This window comes from Neofelis nebulosa, chromosome 1 (assembly GCF_028018385.1).
Source record: "Neofelis nebulosa isolate mNeoNeb1 chromosome 1, mNeoNeb1.pri, whole genome shotgun sequence".
NCBI classification, from domain to species: Eukaryota; Metazoa; Chordata; class Mammalia; order Carnivora; family Felidae; genus Neofelis; species Neofelis nebulosa.
This window is the reverse complement of record NC_080782.1, coordinates 31,937,539-31,957,339: the sequence shown is the minus strand read 5'-3', so window position 1 is coordinate 31,957,339 and position 19,801 is coordinate 31,937,539. Positions and strand designations below refer to the sequence as shown.

The following is a 19,801-nucleotide window of genomic DNA, read 5'->3' as shown; positions in this document are numbered from 1 at the left end:
AGACTGTGAAATCATGAGCTGAGTGAAGTCGGACACTTAACTGACTGAACCACTTCAGCACCCCACACTTTTGTTTAAGTTTATTTATTTATTGAGAGAGAGTGAGAGAGAGAGAGAGAGAGAGAGAGAGAGAGAGAGAGAGAGAGAGACCACAAGCGGGGAAAGGGCAGAGAGAGAAGGAGAGACAGAATCCCAAGCAGGCTCCACACCGCCAGCACAGAGCCTGATGCGAGGCTCGAACGCATGAACTCAGATCATGACCTGAGCCGAAACCAAAAGTAGGATGCTTAGCCAACTGAGCTACCCAGGCGCCCCAGGAATCACACTTTTAAAAGTACCTTCACTTATTCTTCAGAACACTAAACTTTGAGGACTACTATTCTAAAGACACAGAGATAAATTAAGAATTGGGCCCTCCCGCCAGCAAGTTCGAGTGGACCAAGACATAAAACGTCATGTGATGCCATGAGTACTCTGAATGGCTGAGGAAGTGTCAGAGAAGGCTTTGGTGGGGGAGGTAATCTCTGAGTGCGGTTTGAAGAAGACTGGGTTACCCCAGGTGAAGAGGAAGGGGAAGAAGGTATGGAAATAGAATGAGAAGCTCAGCCGCATGCAGCTGGAGATGTGACATGGCACGAGCTGATGAAGGAAATCCTCATAGTCCATGTTAAGGAGTTTAGATTTGTTTTTTTTGTTTTTTTTTCTGAAGGGTTGGAGAGCCACTGAAGGGTTTTGGAGACACGATCCAGTTCATCATAGGAAGATCACACTGGGAAGCCTTGGGAAGAAAGGATTAGAGGCAGAACAATTTCATAAGAAGCCACTGCAGCTAAAGAGACAGTGATGCAGGCAGCACACTGGGGAGGGAGGGCAAGTGGGGTTCAAAAGACACTTCACAGAAGCCACAGGACACGCTGCTGAGACATGCATGCACGCAGGAGTCAGAGAAGCAAGTCCAAGGCTGATCCTCGGCTCACTGTTCGGTCTCATGTAAATAGGTGCCCGCGATGCCTGTTGGACATTCAGGTGAAGATGTCCCTTAGGTTAGATGGTCACCTGGCCAGGAGAGTAAGCGAGTACCTCAGAACTGAACACATGCACCGTGAGATGATGCACCTGGGGCAGGATGGTGAGGGGAGACAGACTCTAGATCAGACAGAAGGCTGGGTCGCACATGTGTGCTCAAGAAGGACCTTGTAAGCCCACTTGAATGGGTACGACCAACCAGTATGAAACCCCATGGTTTTGTTGACACCCCTGTGCCCTTTGCCTACTTCTAGTGCATTGATTTTCTCTCTCCACTCTTCTCAATAGCGGTCTCCGAAATGGAGTGAACACAACAGAAGGAGGGCTCAAGACAGTTTGTTGGACAAGGAGGGAAATTGTTAGCGGGATTATATTTTTAAAATCTCACCTTTGCTTTTCTACTTTTGCTTACACTTTATCATGGGTAAAGTATATTTGCAAAGTAATACACTTGTGTGTGTGTGGACGGTTAGCTAGATAGATAAGGCTCACTAAAAGATATCCACCTACTGGGGGCACATGCTCAAATATATCTTACTACTAGCTACACATAATCAAAAATCTTGAGTGGCCACTCTTCTGCATGACAAAAACTCAAGAAAGGAGAGCCTCCAGGAGAAGGGGAGAAATGGGCCCAGGTCTCACATGCCGACTTCTCAGAGACTGCTGGCATCTTTCAAAAAGTCTTGCCGGTTAGCAAAACCTCACACAGCAGAACCCCTGGAAGTTATTCAAGTCCTTGTACCTTTTCTTATTTTGAATGCATATGTAGAATCTAAGAAGCTGAGTGTTGGAAAAACTTTTGATATTGATCAGCTAGTTTTCTGCTTCCCTGAGAAGCAAAAAGAAAGGGCAGGTTGGAGGAAGGAGGGTGGGGTCAGAGGGATCCAGGGTGGAGGAAAGTAGAGAAAAACCATCTTTTTTTTCACACACTAACCTGGAGCCGGTCCTGCCCCTTGCAGGTTGTAATGTTTGTCTGGTTTTTTGTGTGGGAATACTGAGGGGTGGAAGGGGAGGGAACTGTTACAGTTACAGAAACTAAGCGGACCTGTTTCTTGGCTTCTGTCCTATGTGATGCATTCTCATACCAGTTACCAGTGTGTCTGGACACACTGGGGAGTTTTGACAGCAGATAGTGAACTCACTCTGGGAATTTACACTTTACATAACCTGTGATCAGAACGTGATTGGCTTCAAGACAAAGCTCCTGACAAGGGGAAGTCCATCAGCTGGGCGGGGCCGGTTTGGGGAGGGTGTGGCCTCATTTGTGCTTCACCTGCGGCTACTTAGTCCGGTGAGTCTGGTGAGGCTGGGGCTCTCCTGACAAATGCACTCCCTTGCTGAGCAAGCCAGGTCGAAGCCCGCCCAATCTGCCTTCGCACCATCTCCAGATCCTCACGGGAAGGGAAGCCATCAGGATTGTGTTAAAGCCTAACTTGAGACCAAATCATTTTCACTCCCAAACACATTCATGATTTGTTTTCCGAGTAAGTCCCTGGAGACCGTCAAAGGCACAGCACAGCCGGCATAGCCACCAGAACCAGATCACCTCTCCTTGAAAGGTGGCTCCACTGGCCATTGGCTTCGTGTCTCTTCCTGAAGAACTAGAATGTTAACTGTCACTTTTTTTAATTGAGAGGAAATAAATGTTATAATTGCTCAGTTCAGGAACACTAAGTACAGCATTTAATTTAGAGAACAGAAAAGCAGGCACGTTGACAGGCCACACGTATAAACAGTCCCATGCTGCAGACAGAAATAGGGTAAGGTTTCTCAACCTGGGGTACAGGTGAAGATGACGGTCAGATAGGAATAGTAGAAGAATTTACCTGGGTTGTAAAGACAGAAATTCTGGCATCCTAGATAGGTATTGTTACAGGTAGCATCGAGCTGAGTAAGCTGACTTCCTCCAGCCTCCTAACATAACCCCTGACTCACTACTTTTCCCCCTATGGTATTTTATTTCCTTGTGTTGCACAATAGAGCTGCACATAATGGAGAAGAATGAGCCTGGTTTTCAAGTCCACAAAGAAAGGGCTATTCATTTGAGACCTTCATCATTTGCTTAGAATTGCTCTTGCTGGAGGAGGGGAGAGTCCTAAACATTTAATAAAAGAGCCAGAAGCATTGAGGTGTTAGCTATAATTCTGCAGCAGATGTAATGTAAGATCTAGTATTTGAGTTAAGAAACCTTCTGGGGCGCCTGGGTGGCGCAGTCGGTTAAGCGTCCGACTTCAGCCAGGTCACGATCTCGCGGTCCATGAGTTCGAGCCCCGCGTCAGGCTCTGGGCTGATGGCTCGGAGCCTGGAGCCTGTTTCCGATTCTGTGTCTCCCTCTCTCTCTGCCCCTCCCCCGTTCATGCTCTGTCTCTCTCTGTCCCAAAAATTAAAAAAAAAAAAAAAAAAAGTTGAAAAAAAAAGAAACCTTCGAATGATTTTATTTTAGGAAATTGCTCAGGTTTCCTTGTAATTTGTTAAAAGCTTTAGTGAGTAGCTACAAAAATAATGAAAAGTAGGTGTTTGAATAATAACGCAATATTACACTATTATTTTCCTTTAAAAATACAATGCAAGTAGTTCTTTCCGACTCCATCCTCTGGTAGCACCATCTCAAGAAGGATTATATGTGAAGAAAAATATACCTCTCATATTTTGTATTCTTTCCTTTAAATGAAGGGGAAAAATACTGCTGCTGTACAGTGACTTAAAAATCTTACATTAATTTGCTGCTTCACAAAAATCGCTGCATGTATCCAGAGCACCCAGTAAAACAGGCTTAGGCCAGCAAAAATGCTTTTACTTTTGCATGTTCCAGTTATAAGCCACATAACATCGAGGGGCATGGGGAGAGCCAAATGGAATTTGTATCATCATTATCATGGTTTTATCAAATAATAAACTGCATATTTCTTCCTTTGTGAAGAATTATAAAAATAGAGAAAAATTGTTTATTATTATGTAATAATAAGATCAACTCAATATAAGATAGATTCAGGTAAGTATCTACACTTTTCATTTATTTCAGGAACATTTCATTATGTTACCAAACTCACCTCATAGTGTTTTACTTATTTTTATTAAATCTCCAAACCTTTCAGACACTATCAATGAGCATAACTACCATTCAATTTAAATACTTAAATTTTTAAATATAATCTTTGTAAATGTGTACATTTCTTCTCCCCTATTTTAGAGCAAAATTTATTTCTATCTCACAGAGGTGAAAATTGCTGGGTTCACTTTTCCTGGGATACATGCATTAAAAAAAAGTAACTACCCCACAAACTAGGAAGCCTCCCTTGGCCCGTAATAAATTAATTCACTCAACAATGTTTATAAAGTGCCTCTGTGTGCCAGGCACTGTACTAGGAACTATGGATCAAAGACCAGCCACAGCCCCCACCCTTAAAAAGCTCAAGGTCTAGTGAGAGAGACAGACTTGTCTCCAAAAACTGAAAGATACCTCAGAAGCCAGAGCAAGGACATCCTGCCAAGTCTTAAGGGACTGAGTTCAAATGGAGATGACATCTACACTGGGCTTTGGGGCTCGCACAGGAGTTTTCCAGGTAAATGTGAAGAGAGGAGATGCATTTCACGAAGGCAGGGCATGTTCTGGGTTTGGGGAGATATTGTTTTGTTGATATCTTTGGCATCAGAGGGAGGTTGGTGGGCAAGAAAAAAATATTAAGACTGACTTTGAAACCTTAATACTTCTTCTCTTTCTGTCTTTCCCTCTCTCACCCGGCAAAATCCCAGGACAGTAGAGTTGCCCCCTGATGTCAGGACCCAGGCCCCCTTCTGGCTCTGCCACCCCTAGAGCATTGCTCTCCTTCCTCTTCAGTGAGCGGCAGCGGCTCAGGCCCCCACAGCATTGCAGCCAGCAGGAAGGGGAAAGCGTGCTAGGTTAAGGGTACTATCCAGGAGCTACATAAATCTCTTCTACTTTGATCCCATTGGCCAAATCTTAGTCATATGACCACAACTAGTGGCAAGAGGGGCTAGAAAATGTTTTCTTCTGTGTAGTCATATGCCTGGATAAAAATGCAAGAATTCTCTTGCCATAAAATAGGCGTTGGCAAATTTTTTTCTGGAAAGGGCCAGATAGTAAATATTTTAGGCTACATACAGCCTTTGTCATGTGTTGTTGTTCTTCTTTTTAGATTCTGGGTTGTTGTTGTTATTTTAAATTCTTTATAAATGTAAAAATCCATTCTTAGCTTAGCTTATACAAAACAAGCCATAGGCCAGAGCTGGCACATGGGCCATGGTTTACAATCCCCTGCTGTGGAAGGGGAGGAAACCAGACAGGGAGGGAAGTGACCATCTCTGATGCGACTGCTACAAGATTATAAACACTAAGAAGAATCTTGTCTTGTTCACTTTTCTAGTCTCAGTATAGTGCTTGGCCCATACAGTAGGTGCTTAATGTTTACAACTGATGGATGGATGGGTGGATGGATGGATGGATGGATGGATGGAAAGAAGGTGAGGAGGTTAATTTAACAACCGCAATTTGTTAAAACCCCACTTAGTCCCAATGGTAGTCTCTCAACAGAGATTGTAACTTGAATACTCCAGTCTTTCCAGAGTTTGAAGGAAAGCTTAACCAACAGCAGAAAAGAGTGAAACCACTGGGCTTTCCGCCACATGCACCCCCATCGGCTCATAGAGCCAAGCACTCATTTCATCTCCCAGTTGCAGATGCAGTTAAGTCCCAAATCTTCATGGCTCAGAGTGGACCCCCCTAATCGACAGTCCTCTCTCTGACCCCTCCTGCAGGAGGGCAGCCCCAGGTGTGTAACAGGTTCCAGAACCACAGCCTTCTGGCTCCTCCCCTTGCATGCCAGAGTGGCGGGCCGGAGAACCTCGTTCCGAATTTGTCCTTAAAACTGTCATATGCTTGGTGGGAATGTCAGCAGAAGCGTCCAGGCTGAACACACAGTTTTTAGTTCCCCTTATTCTTCCCCTTCTTACTCAATATCCTGAGGACATAAAAGAACTTTTCTTGACTCGGTCAGCCTAGTGGGGGGAGGGAGGAGTGGCTCACTCAAGCATTCCCCTGGACATCACCCTGCCAGGCATCAGAAAGTTCCACAGTCCTCAGACTCTGCATGCTGAGCAGACACAACAGCCCAAAGTGAGGGGGCCCAGCCCCTGGCCCCAGGAAGACGAGCCACATGAGGCCATCCCCCCCACCTCATTCTGCAGGAGTCAGGTAACTGCTTCTTTCAAATAAACGTGTGAGTTTTTACAGCAGGATTTGGTGCCGTCTCCAAATTTTGGCAGTATCGACTGTGATAGCTGAAATAACTAAGAGAAAGACACATTCTGCTGGAAAATAGCCAAAGAGGTGTTCATCAGACACTAAAACACAGCCTCGTTGTGGCCAGAGGGTGCTAAGCAGATAAAAATGTGTCTGTCACTTGCTGTTTCGTAACTGAATAGGGCCTCTCACATGTTCCTGTTCCAGCCTCTGGTTCAGCTGCTCTTAAACGAAGTCTTACAACAGAACAAGAAACCTGGTCCTATTGGGCACAGACGATTTAGTTCACCCTGACTCCTAACAAGTGTGTGCTCATTCTTTTGATGAGGAGGAGCAAATTTCAATTTCCCCTCAACCTTAAGATCTGGCAGGGGGTGGGGACTCGTGTGAAATTTCTACACAGACCAGGGAAAGGAAGCTAGGCCGCCATCAACCCTGCCATCTCAGAAGGAGTCCTGGCAAACAGGGACAAAGGATGACAAAGGACTACAAATGATCTGAGGAAATCTTTCAAAGCGACAGTAACTAAAAACAAAATTCAGTTGGAGCCTTTGGCCCTCTCATATGAATTTCTGCCTCTTCTGAAGAATTCATAAGGCCTTTTCCCATCCTTTTCATGAGAGTTATGATGAGGTAGTTCACAGAAGAGCATGGGCCTCTTACTCTGCCTCCTACCAGCTATGTGACTTTGGGTGAGCCACTTAACCACTCTGTGCCTCAGTTTCCTCTAAAAAATGAAGACAAAAGTAGTACTTACCTCAGAGAGCTGTTGTAAGTATAAAATTATATGAAGTTATTGTTTACTAATATGTAATAGTAGATTGTTAATATTTGCCACTTAAAGCAGTTTGGCATTAGGTAGAGATTATTCCATGTGGAAAAATAGATAGGTTTATGAACACAAGTCAAAGTCATGGCTGTGCTTTTCTGTCCATGCTGCAAGACCTGTCAGGAGAGGTTTTATGTAGACCAAAACATGTGCATATACAAGGCAAGGAATAAACTTCAAATATGATAATAACCAAGAAATTAATGTTACAGGTGAGGGGCAAAAGGAAGACATCATTCTTTCGAGTAAAACCACATCTTTAAAAATCCTCCACTAAAAGTTATCACGAATATCAAAGGCATTGCAGTGTATTCGAGAAACATCCTGGGAGAAGTCAGCCTTCTGTTTTAGAAACAAAAGTCTGGGAAGGATTCCATTTCTCTAGGGGAATTATTTACAAGACTCAAATTCATGCTGCCTGCTTGTCACTTCCATCCACTTAACTACCAGGAGCTTCAAATGCTCCACAGCTCCTGCCCACATCCCATAGGCCCCTTCTTTGGACTTTGGAGCTCAATAAAGTTGAGTTTCTAGGGGAAATTCACTCTTGAACGTTATGGCGGTCCCATCGAGCAGTCACACTGACACCTAGTGGTCTAAAAGTTAAGTGCAAGCACTTAGCCCATTTTAATCTCTCTTTTTGTGAAAGCCCAGAGGCAATATGTCCCAGGCATGTATTTCTACAGTTGCTGAGTGAAGAGAAGTGGATGTTGGAATCGTCTCTGTATCAGCCACTAGGAATAAACCAAATATGTATGTGTTTGAGAAGAGATGAAAATCCCATGAGAAATTTTAGAAGCTGAAATTACCTGATCAGAAGCTAGTAGAGGGTTTCTCTCATAGATATGGAGAGTTCAGGGCTTGTCCTGTTCTTCTACTTCTGCTAACTGGCCTCCTTACTCGAATAAGAAACAAGTAAAACCATTCAGTATATAAATTCAATGTATGATTTATTAATAATATTGCTGAGTCCGCCCTGGATGTTGGTCAGATCTGGCTTCCAAGAGTAGGTTAAATGACACAAAAGCTCACGTGCAACATGTAACTGATTCCCCACTCTGTCTTTCCAAGTCAGGGACAACCCCAGCAGGAATGCCTACTCTAGGGTGATAACGTATGGTGGCCCAGACAAGGTTATCATGCAAAAAGACTTTCTGGCCTTCATCCTGAACTTCATCCATTTAGGCACTTGGATATTCATAGAAAAACAGCACAAAGCGTATTGGACTTTTGTGAAGGTGAGCATATCAGTTTCCTGTGGCTCCTGCAACAAATTATCACAGACTAGATGGCTTACAACAACAGAAATGTATTCTCTCACAGTTCTGGAAGCCAGAATTCTGAAATCAAGCTGTAAACCAGGCCATGCTCCCTCCAAAGGCCCTGGGGGTGTATCTATTCCTGGCCTCTTCCAGCTTCTGGTGGGTTCAGGCATTATCTGGCTTGTGGCTATATCACTCCAATCTGTCTTTGTCTTCACATGGCCTCCTCCTCCTCCTCTTATCTTTCTCCCTTCCGTATTTTATAAGAACACTTGTTCCTGGATTCAGTGCCACCTGGATAATATAGGATGATCTCATCAGATGATCCTTAATTAGGGGTGCCTGGGTGGCTAAGTCAGTTCAACTATAATTGTTGAACTATATAGTAGTTCTATTTTTAATTTTTTGAGGAACCTCCATACTATTTTCCATAATGGCTGCACCAGTTTGCATTCCCACCAAGACTGGACAAAGGTTCCCTTTTCTCCACCTCCATGCCAGTATTTGTTATCTCTTGTTTTCTTTTTTGTAATAGACATTCTGACAGGTGTGAGCTGATATCTCATCATGCTTTTGATTTGCATTTCCCTGATGAGTGATGCTGAGCATCTTTTCATGTGTCTGTTGGCCATCTGTATATCTTCTTTGGTAAAATGTCTATTCATGTCTTCTGCACATTTTTAAAATTGGTTGGCTTGTTTGCTTGTAGGAGTTTTATGGTTTCAGGTGTTACATTCAAGTCTTTAATCCGTTTTGAGTTAATTTTCATGTATGGTGTAAGATAGTGGTCTAGTGTCATTCTTTCGCATGTGACTGTCCAATTTTCCCAGCACTATTTATGGAAAAGACTATCTTTTCCCTGTTGTATATTCTTGATACCTTGGTCATAAATTCATTGACGATACATGCATGGGTTTATTTCTGTGCTCTCTATTCTGTTCCATTGATCTGTGTGTCTGTTTTTATGCCAATACCTACTGTTTTCATTATTATAGCTTTGTAATACAGTTTGAAGTCAGGTAGCATGATGCCTCCGGTTTTGTCCTTTCTCAAAATAGCTTTGGTTATTTTTTTTCTTATGGTTCCATACAAATTTTCGGATTGTTTGTTCTATTTCTGTGAAAAATGCCATTGGAATTTTTATAGGGATTTTATTGAATCTGTATATTGCTGTGAGTAGTATGGACACTTTAATGATAATAATTCTTCCAATTCATGAACACAGAATACCTTTCCATTTATTTGTGTTCTTCCGTCTCTTTCATTACTGTCTTTTATTTTTATTTTTATTTTTTTTAATTTTTTTTTTTTCAACATTTTTTATTTTATTTTTGGGACAGAGAGAGACAGAGCATGAACGGGGGAGGGGCAGAGAGAGAGGGAGACACAGAATCGGAAACAGGCTCCAGGCTCGGAGCCATCAGCCCAGAGCCTGACGCGGGGCTCGAACTCACGGACCGCGAGATCGTGACCCGGCTGAAGTCGGACGCTTAACCGACTGCGCCACCTAGGCGCCCCTCATTACTGTCTTTTAGTTTCTAATATAAAGAACTTTCACCTCCTTGATTAAACTTATTCCTAGATATTTTATTGCAGATGGGTTTGTTTTCTTAATTTCTCTTTCTGATAGTTCATTATTAGTGTTTATAATCACTTTGGTATCCCAACATGCCACATGCTCCCATTTGTCCTCATGGTTGGCAGGGCTGGTGATTGTCTTATGCATAAAGAAACCCTTAGATGAGCACAGCAGGATAGGATGGGTCATATACCATGAGCTGCTTGAAAAAAATCTCCAAGGTGATTGTACCATACCCTGTGCTTCTAACTTTCCCTGTCCCATGTCAGAGGAAACCATCCAAAACACCTTTGTTTATTTAACACATCAGTTACAAAAATAACTTTAGTCAGTGAGGTGTGCTTATACCATTCAAGTAATTTTTTATTGTTTTTATTTACATTAGAGATCTGACATTGGTCCTTTGTGACATTTTTGCCACATTTATATGTACGTCATTTAAAACGTCTTAAAAGTTTTGAAAAAATATTCTCAATCAAACAAAATTTCATCCGGACAGTAGAATGTCTTCAAAAAGCTTGATCTTGTTGAAAGATCATTTTCTCCTCCATTTCGAGTCACGTTCATTTTCCTCTTCCAATTACTAAAACTAGGGTAAAAAGAAAGAAAATATCCCACTGTGGAAAAATATCAAAACAATTGTATCATTTACAAAGAGTTTTCATTTAATTTAATAATCTTTCAGATACTACTCAACTATTTACACCACTTTTTTGTGGTAAAATATACAGAACATAAAATTTGCCATTTTAACCATTTTTAAGTGTGTACAATTCCATGGTCATAAGTACTTTCACACTATACTATGGCCATTAACACCATCCATCTCCAGAATGTTTTCCTTTTCCCCAACTAAATTTTATGCCCATTAAACACTAATTCCCCATCACCTCCTACCCTCAGCCCCCGATCATCACTATCCTACTTACTCTCTTTATGAATTTGACTACTCTACGTACCTCAGATAAGTAGAGTCTTACAATATTTTTCTTTTTATGATTAGCTTATTTCACTTAACGTAATGTCCTCAAGGCTCATCCATGTTGTAGCACTAAAGAGTTTCTTCCTTTTTCAGACTGAATAACATTCCATTGTGTGCATATAACACTCTTTCTTCATCCATTCCTCCACCGTTGACACCTGGATGGCTTCCCCCTTTTGACTTCTGTGAACAACGCTGCTATGAACATGGGTGTACAAATATCTGTGCAAGTCCCCATTTTCACTTATTTGAGTGGAATTGCTGGATTGAAGAATCAGCATGGTGTTTTCCACAGTGGCTTCACCATTTTATATTGTCACCAGCAATGCACAAGAGCTCAATTTCTCCACATTTCTTGCCAACATTTGTTATTTTCTGGTGGTTTTTTTTTTTTATATAATAGCCATCCTAATGGGTGTGAAGTAATAGCTCATGTGGTTAAATATTTTAATTAAAGGATATCTTTATTTTAAAATAATAGGTGACTTTCTCTGTCGTATTTTCATTCTTTAGGAAAACCACAGAATTTTAAAAATCATAAAAACAAGAAGGGATTTTGGTGTGTTTAATTTTTTATTTCTGTTCTTTGAATGAACCATCGATGTTAACAGTATGTATGTGTGTTTATATATAGAGAGATAGATAGTTATATAGATATATAGATATATATAGACACACACACATTGCTTTTTATCCAGACAAAAGGAGTTATTTTATATGAATTCATTGCTATCAATCTGATTTTTGCCTTGGGCCTTCCCAAATCATAGCCTCCTTCCCTAGCTAGATCAGTTCACACCCTTCAACTTCCTTCTGCAGCCAGATGAATAACAAACACCATCCCAGGGGGACAATGGATGAACCGAATGGTGCCCCAGGCCCCTGAACTGCCGATTGGATTATTCATGTCACTGACTCTAGGGGGCAGTTGTTTGGGGAGGAAAGAGACCTAATAGGTCATCCAAGTAAACATCCCACCCTGATGTGACACTCACCGAGACCAAACATCAAAAATAAAGCCAGCGGCATTGTTTGTTTTGTCTTCTCTCACCCTTTTCAGATGGCCTGTGATGTTGCAAAGTCCAGCAGGATGTCTTGGCCTCAGGCCCCATATCCTCTGTCTTGCTTTGTCTCCTTGCTCATCTCAGATCTGCTATGGTCGAGACCATGGGTAGAACAAGTACTAACACACCACCTGCCATAATGAAAGGTTCTTGGGCAGAAGGTAAATCATTAAGGTTAGGTGGAAGACATTTTGGGTCAGAATGAGAAATTTGTCTTCTATGTGAGCTGAGGATTCAAACTCAAACTTGTAACCATACAAGATGGAAAGAAAGTCATGATTCCTCTGATGTATTTAGGCAAACATGGGATTTAGAGTCAGAAAACCTAGGTTTAGTTCTCTTTTCTACCATGTGCTGGAGCTTGGGTTTTCCTTCTCTGACAATAGGGATAAATCAAGCTTTGAGAGGATCAAATAAGATATTGTATGCAAAATTTTGTTTTAAAATGTGATTATTAGGTCTAATAATAGAATTAGAACAGATATAAAACTCCAAACTCTAGAAATTTTTGCTAACCATACAAGTGTACATAGTTTGGTGGGGGGGGGGGGGGGGGGGGAGGGGGGTGTTGAGGGCATTTGGACCCTGAAATGAGTAATCTTAATAAGCACAAATTTTAAACTAGATGGTGGCTATGTGCTACATCCAACAACTATTGGCACATTAGCAAGGAGTCATCAGTTCTCTCAGAAGAAAATGAAGGAATGTATGAAGGAATGGATATGTGAAAGCCCAGAGCAGTGGAAGCCATGAAGCACCTTGGAAAGATGAGGGACCAGGGGAAAGAGGGTAGCTGGTGTTAAGAGCAAGATATACACCATGAAAAGTCTGAAATTGAGAACAGCACGATTTTAATAAGAAAGGGCGCAACCTGCTCTAACAAGTCCCGTGGTGACAAAGGTGAGAGAAGTTGCTCATCTCATGACACAGTCTTATTACTGTGACTTATGGGAGAGGAGAAGCGAGGCAAGAGGTGTGAGGTGAACGCACTGTTAAATCCTGATTACTAAATACTGAATGAATTATTTTCAAAGTTCAAAAGGAGAGACAGAGCAGGAATGCAAAGGGGGACACGAAGGGAGGGCTTCATACAGCCATGTTCTGTAGAGTGAGGTTTCAAATTTTCCCTGTTTGTGGAATCTTTCATAATCCTTCACTTCTAATGGCTAGGTTCACTCTCCTCCATTCACACTCCGGATCCTTTACTGTAACCGGTCTTGATTAGCTTGTCAACACCTTCCTCTTCTGAGCCGATTTCTTCTCACAGAACTTTCACATGCTGGGAAGGAAGTCTCTAGAAAACCCCATAGATGGCCTCATCTCCCTACCCCAGCCCACTCCATGTAGACCATACACTTTCGGTTTCTAACTTCCTGTCAAGTGCAGAGAGAGAACTCACGGCCCGGGCTCCCGTGTCTATGTGTGTCTGTGTGTTTGTGTCTGTGCTGCAGGGAACATGGAGACTGAGAAAAAAGGAAGCAGAACATTTCTGTGTTATTTTTTCCCAGGTCAAACAGCATCTTTCTCAGCCATCAAGAGTTTTTATTTTAGATCTCGTATGTTTTTAGCAAAGTAAGTTTTATTTTGCTGGTGTGTACTACATATATATAAAAATAGAATAACCACTAGAAATAGTAAATGAAATTAAGATCTCTTTGAGATGATAGAGTTGGAGGCACAGGAAAAATGAAAGAACTTCTGTCACATAATGGAGTGTACTTAAATATTGTCTTAAGATCCAAATAAGCCGCTAGTAAGACATCTATGAAAACACTTCAATTACCTACAAGTTTGTTAGCCAAACTGTAAATTCCTCAGAGACTATCTTCTAATTGATATATTTAGTTAACTCAGGCTGAGTGAATTATACAGTAAACAAATGTAAGTTAAATTTTCTATATAAGCTATACAAAATGGGCTAACAAAAATAAATGGTTTGGGGGCTGTTTGTCGTTCCCTACCACCATCTGACTTCGTATTCTCTACATCCTGTCACCATTCCATTAGCATCAAGGAGTCAACAACTTATAGCAGAACAAACTTCAGAAACATATAAGAAGTCACAGTGAAGTTCCTGATCCATTTTGCTTAAGGCATCAGAAGCCATGACAAAGTCAGAACCGTGTTGGTGCAGGAGCTATTTGGTAGGATAACCAGAAAGGTTGGAAGGCTCTACTTTGTAGAAAGATGGTGATTTTCAAGCCCGATTTTAAATACAGAAGGTACATAAAAGCCTAAAGCATCAATATACCTTGAGAGTCCAAGGTGACACAACATTTGGAAAGTGGGCCATCGCTGGCTGAGCTTCACTTGCTGCTGAACTATCTTGTTTCCTCTACTCCCATTCCCTCTAGAAGAGAGAACACAGTAGGAACAAGGAAAGGATCCAGAACAGGTGCCTGAGGTAATACAAGGGGGAATAATGATGCAGAGGTTTTCTGCTAATGTACTTAGGCCAGCCTCCTGAAGCAAAATGGCCAAGTTCACCTGTGTTGAGGGGATCCAAGCAACACAGCTCCCAGAGAGACCCCACTCATGCCAGGCGTTTTCTTCTTCCTCCTTTACACCTCACAGCAGGAGGCTGGCTGCTGGGCTCGTCTGCAGCTCCATCGTCACCTTTACAAGCCACCGACAGTCCTGTGAGGGCTCCCCCACCGCTTCCGCCATCAGCTCCTCCTACCTGTGCCCTTGCCCATTCTGCAGAGCCTGAGCTTGCCCCGAGAACTCAATTTGTGGTGAGGAGCATGTTCCCACATCCTGTTGAAGAGGGGCCTGGTGCTCCTCCAACCTCGGAGGCTCGGCCAACTGGAATCCATCATGGCCCATTCGCAGTGAGGTAGAGACTCTGTGAGAGAGAGAGCTCTTAAAAACAGATTCATGAGAGGGGTTCAACACCCTTCAAGAAGCTAAGGAAATCATGTCCCCAGCTATCATGCGTGGGCTCAATCATGGTGAAATTCAAATAAACTCAGCCCATCAGCCAGTATGTGTGATAGATATTATGGAAAGAAATGTGCCAGGCATTAGGGAGGTCTTGTTTGGGTGAGTGGTGGCAGAGGGGTGCTGTTTTCGAGGAAGAAAAATAAAAACAGTTCCCTGCTTTTACAACTCACTGGGGAAGAAGAGTAGACACAGTGTGTACTTAAGTTAGAATCCATTAGGTACCTCAATATTTAGAAAGTGTTAATGGGGATGAAAAAAGCGTATTGCAGTTTCACTGTCTCTAGTGCCCAACCTGCCATCTGTCATCTTATGAGAAGTTGTAACAAGTACTGTATTCTCAAACCAACTTCTATTAACTCTGTCTTTACAACTAATAGCAAGTAGAGTGGTTTTATTAAGTAATCTCTGACAATAAATAGTTTTAAGAAAGTTTGTTTTCAGATTAAAGCAATTCCCTTTTCCAAGTTCACTGAGTATAGAAGATTAAGTCTCTTTAAAAAGAAAAGAGGAGTGCCTGGGTGGCTCAGTCGGTTGCTAAGCGTCCGACTCTGGCTCAGGTCATGGTCTCGTGGTTCCTGAGTTCAAGCCCCGCATCGGGCTCTGTGCTGACAGCTCAGAGCCTGGAGCCTGCTTTGGATTCTGTGTTCTCTCTCTGCTCCTCCCCCACTTACGCTCAGTCTCTCTCCTTCAAAAATAAATAAACACTAAAAAAAATTTCAAAAATGACACAAACACATCTTGAGGTAAAATCAGGCTTCAATTATTTTAAATTCATTAGTTCCCCATGATTCATGGCTGTTTTATCTTTTGTGTGCTTTGTAAATGAAACTTTACAAAGATGACACTTTCAAAGACATGGAACTTTGAAAACAATCTCTAGCAACAGCTTTTTTGTATTATTTAGTTTTCAAACAGGTATTTATAGGCCTTAGATTATATTCTATTACAAAAATCAAAAGCAGACTTTCTGGTAAAGTGTTTTCAATAATCCAGGAGCGATAGATTAACTCAGGGCTTCTCAGCCGCAGCACTATTTGGACCGATAATTCTTTGTTGAGGGGCTGTCCTGTGCATTGTAGGATGTTCAGCAGTATCTCTGGCTTCTACTTACTGGAAGCCAAGAATACTCCCTTGGTCAGTCATCTCAGTCAAAGATTTTGCCAGACATTGCCAAAAATGCTTCTCATTGAGAACCACTGGATTCACCTAATATCCAAGATACGTTTAAAAGTATGAGTACTATAAAAATAAATCCCCAACTAAGCAAAACCCTGTTATCATCAACAGTGATAAAGTGTTTTTAATTTTTGATATGAAAATACGTAGACGAACTAGCTACAAAGGGGAACATTTTCTTAATGTGTTCAGTTTCTTGATGCTTGTCCTAAATGTCATCTCAGCCTTTAAGTATGTACTTGATCCATTACCTTCACATAAGTTGCTAAAAGCAAAGAAAGATTTTCTGGAATCTGGAGTTGTTAACTAGCAGTGCAGCGGATATAGCAAATGCATTTTCACTCACAACCTCCTCCCTGGGGGTTGTGGCAAGCGTGGTAAGTTTATGCCAGTGAAGATACACAATTCTGAGGAAGGGAAAAATATATGGGGGCTAAAGGAAATTCATTTCTATCAAGAGCATTTCTACAGTTACATCTGTGTGATTATAGAGCAAGAGATGGGAGTTGTTTGTACTAAACATTATATAAGTAGATGGAAATGTAGGTACAGAGGGGAATCATAATGAATTGCTTCAAATGACTTTGGAAAAGAAATTTGAGTAATTTGAGATGAAATGTTTGATTTACTTAAAATATCCTGAACTCAAAAGGTCTTCCAGATTTTAAATACCTCTTCTTAGGAATAAGTAGGGCCCAATCTTTAAATCATTAAAAGTTAAAAAGGTTCTGCAAACTAATGTAAAGTGTTAATAAGGGAAACCAGACGCAACTCCCTGTACCATCTTCTCAGTGCTTTTGTAAATCTAAAACCTTTCTAAAAATAAAATAAAATAAAAATCTATTTTAAAAAATTGTGCAAATAATATGCACTGATGTGGATCAACTGTAAAGGAAGATGACAGAGATAATATTGAAAATATTTAACCACTGGAATTGTACAGGTACCAAGCAATCAGAATGGTTGCTTGTGATATATCCAGCTGGGCTCAAATGTAGCAACTATCAGTTCTGGAAAAGAGCAAACTGCAAAGCAAGGGTTTCCACTTGTGCAAAAAGTGGGGACAGGAAGAATATATGTGTGTGTGTGTGTGTGTGTGTGTGTGTGTGTGTGTGTGTGTGTTTATATATAATTGCATATGCACAGCTTAGAAATATACATAAGACCCTGAGAACAGTGGTTACCTCTGGTGAGGCAATGAAATCAGGATGAAAGAATGTCAAAAAAATTTTTTATCATTTTTACCTTTCTATCCTCACCATTATGCAAGACATCTAGCTATTATTGTTAAGATTAAGGGCAAATCTGGATGTTGAAAATCTTCTCTAATAAACTTAAAACAATGATAATGATCAAACAACTCCTAAAGCTAAGCAGTCAGAATAAGTGATTAAATAGTTGTAGAGTTTGAGCTATTGATTTGCCAGATTTATTAGCAGTTCCTGTTTCTTCAAAGTGTCCATCCTATGTAAGAACTTACTACTATTTCTTTCTCTATCTTTCAACATTCAGTGAAAAGTTTCAGAGTGTGGGTAAACCAAACTCCAACACAATAACTCCATTATGTTATCCAGCAGTATGTGTGTTTCAGTCACATTGATTTAAAATTACAACATAATATAACATATGGGGCTCCTGGGTGGCTCAGTCTGTTGAGCAATCGACTCTTGATTATGTCTCTGGTATTATCTCACAGTCATGGGATTGAGCCCCACATCAGGCTCTGAGCTGACGGTGGAGCCTGCTTGGGGTTCTCTCTCCCTCTCTCTCTGCCCCTCCCCCTTTCACACACATGCACACACATGCACTTTCTCTCTCTCTAAAAAAATAAATAAAAATAACATTAAAAAAAGAACATAATATAGCATAATGTATAAACTTGTCAAAGCACCATGTTGTTCACCAGAAACTAATGTAATATGTGTCAACTACGCTCACATTTTAAAATTCAAAACAAATAAAATAAATATAATTAAATTAAATTAAAACATAACATTAACTGCAGTGCCTGGGTGGCTCAGTCGGTTAAGCGTCCAACTTCAGCTCAGGTCATGATCTTGCAGTTCGTGAGTTTAAGCCCCGCGTCGGGCTCTGTGCTGACAACTCAGAGCCTGGAGCCTGCTTCAGATTGTGTCTCTCCCTCGCTCTCTGCTCCTTCCCCACTCGTGCTTGCTCACTCTGTCTACCTCTCTTTCTCTCTCAGAAATAAACATTAAAGGGGCGCCTGGGTGGCGCAGTCGGTTAAGCGTCCGACTTCAGCCAGGTCACGATCTCGCGGTCCGTGAGTTCGAGCCCCGCGTCAGGCTCTGGGCTGATGGCTCGGAGCCTGGAGCCTGTTTCCGATTCTGTGTCTCCCTCTCTCTCTGCCCCTGCCCCGTTCATGCTTTGTCTCCCTCTGTCCCAAAAATAAATAAAAAACGTTGAAAAAAAAAAAAAAATTTAAAAAAAAAAAAAAAAAAAAGAAATAAACATTAAAAAGAATCTTTTTTAAAAAACCATAATGTGCACTATTATAACTTCAGAATTTGATCACCTGGAGAAAATGATATTATATGACTAGTGAATTATAAAAAATAAGGTTGGCAAACAATCATTGGCTGTGCAGTACAGGTAATTCTTGATCTAAGAATGTTACATGCATTCATCCATTTAATCTTGATTTAAAAACAGAATCCTGTGAAAAACGGAGAGTTATTATTATCATTTTACAGATGAAGAAAACTGAGTCTCAGAGAGGTTAAGTAACTTGTTAGGTCACATGGCCAGTAAATGACAAAATCAAGATTTGAACCCAAGTCAATAATCCTAGAGCCTGGGTTATTAACCATGATGTTGCACAGCCTCCTGGGTCTGGGCTGGCAACTAAGAGACTTAAGTTCCAGTTCTGAATCAACCACTTCCATATTTTCTACTGTAAAACCAGGACGTGGAGTTTGACAATGGGTTTGTTTGTTTCATGGGTTTTCCCCCATGAAACCCAAGATATGCAGTTGCGATCACTAAGTACGATATTGCTGTAATCTTTTATTTGCTCTTTCCTCTCCAGTGCAGTGAGAGAGGAGGACTAGATGATTCCTAAGGCTTCCCTTGCGGTATAAAACTAGGAGACCCTCTGATGTTACAAGCATGCTTACAGTTATTAGCTTAATCGACTTAATAGCCCCATGAAGCTGCATTGTTATTCCTATGATAGAACAGAGCAAACTAAGGCCCAGAGACCTTATGTCCCCAGCCCTAAGTTAAACAGCTGGTAAGATTCAAACCCAGGCAGTCTGGCTCCCCACTCTGTGCTATTAACCACTCTGCAATGTAGCTTCTTGTTATAAATCTAGAATAAATTATAGATCTAGAATATACATTGCAAAATATAAAATGAGTCCAGGATAAAGGAGTTCTTCCCTGGAGACCAACTTTCTTACAGATGGGGAGCACGTTTTTGTGTTAATACTTCTGTATGCATCTTGTGTTAGGGTTTGGAGTCTCTGCAGCCGTGATCTCCTTGGGAGGACACAGGGAAGGACCCATCTTCTCCCATTCTATCCCCCAGCACCCCAACTCTCCCTAGTCCTGCTGTCTTCCTGCCTAAGGCCTTCAGGGATTGTTTGAGGATTGGAAGATATCATGGGGACAAAAAGAGTGGTCAAGGTAGGCAACGTAAAAAACAAGATGTTCTCAGC

At 41.4% G+C, this 19,801-nt stretch overlaps 1 protein-coding gene and 1 long non-coding RNA gene across 5 annotated transcripts in view; one reads left to right on the top strand and one right to left on the bottom strand.

Moving 5' to 3' along the window:
* Nucleotides 1-19,801, top strand: part of FYB1 (FYN binding protein 1) — a 166,223-nt gene that overhangs the window by 40,871 nt on the left and 105,551 nt on the right. Inside the window, exon 1 of one of the 4 annotated variants that reach the window (XM_058718133.1) lies at nt 6,075-6,241. The exons of the other annotated variants lie outside the window; for them this stretch is intronic. The gene's annotated coding sequence lies outside the window, so the exon portion shown is untranslated. Of the gene's footprint in view, nt 1-6,074; nt 6,242-19,801 lie in introns of those variants that run through there. 4 annotated transcript variants of the gene reach the window in all.
* LOC131505066 (uncharacterized) lies at nt 10,297-12,565 on the bottom strand. The gene is made up of 2 exons (XR_009258264.1): nt 10,919-12,565; nt 10,297-10,548 (listed from the first exon to the last, which is right to left on the bottom strand). It is a non-coding gene; the product is annotated as an uncharacterized LOC131505066 (long non-coding RNA).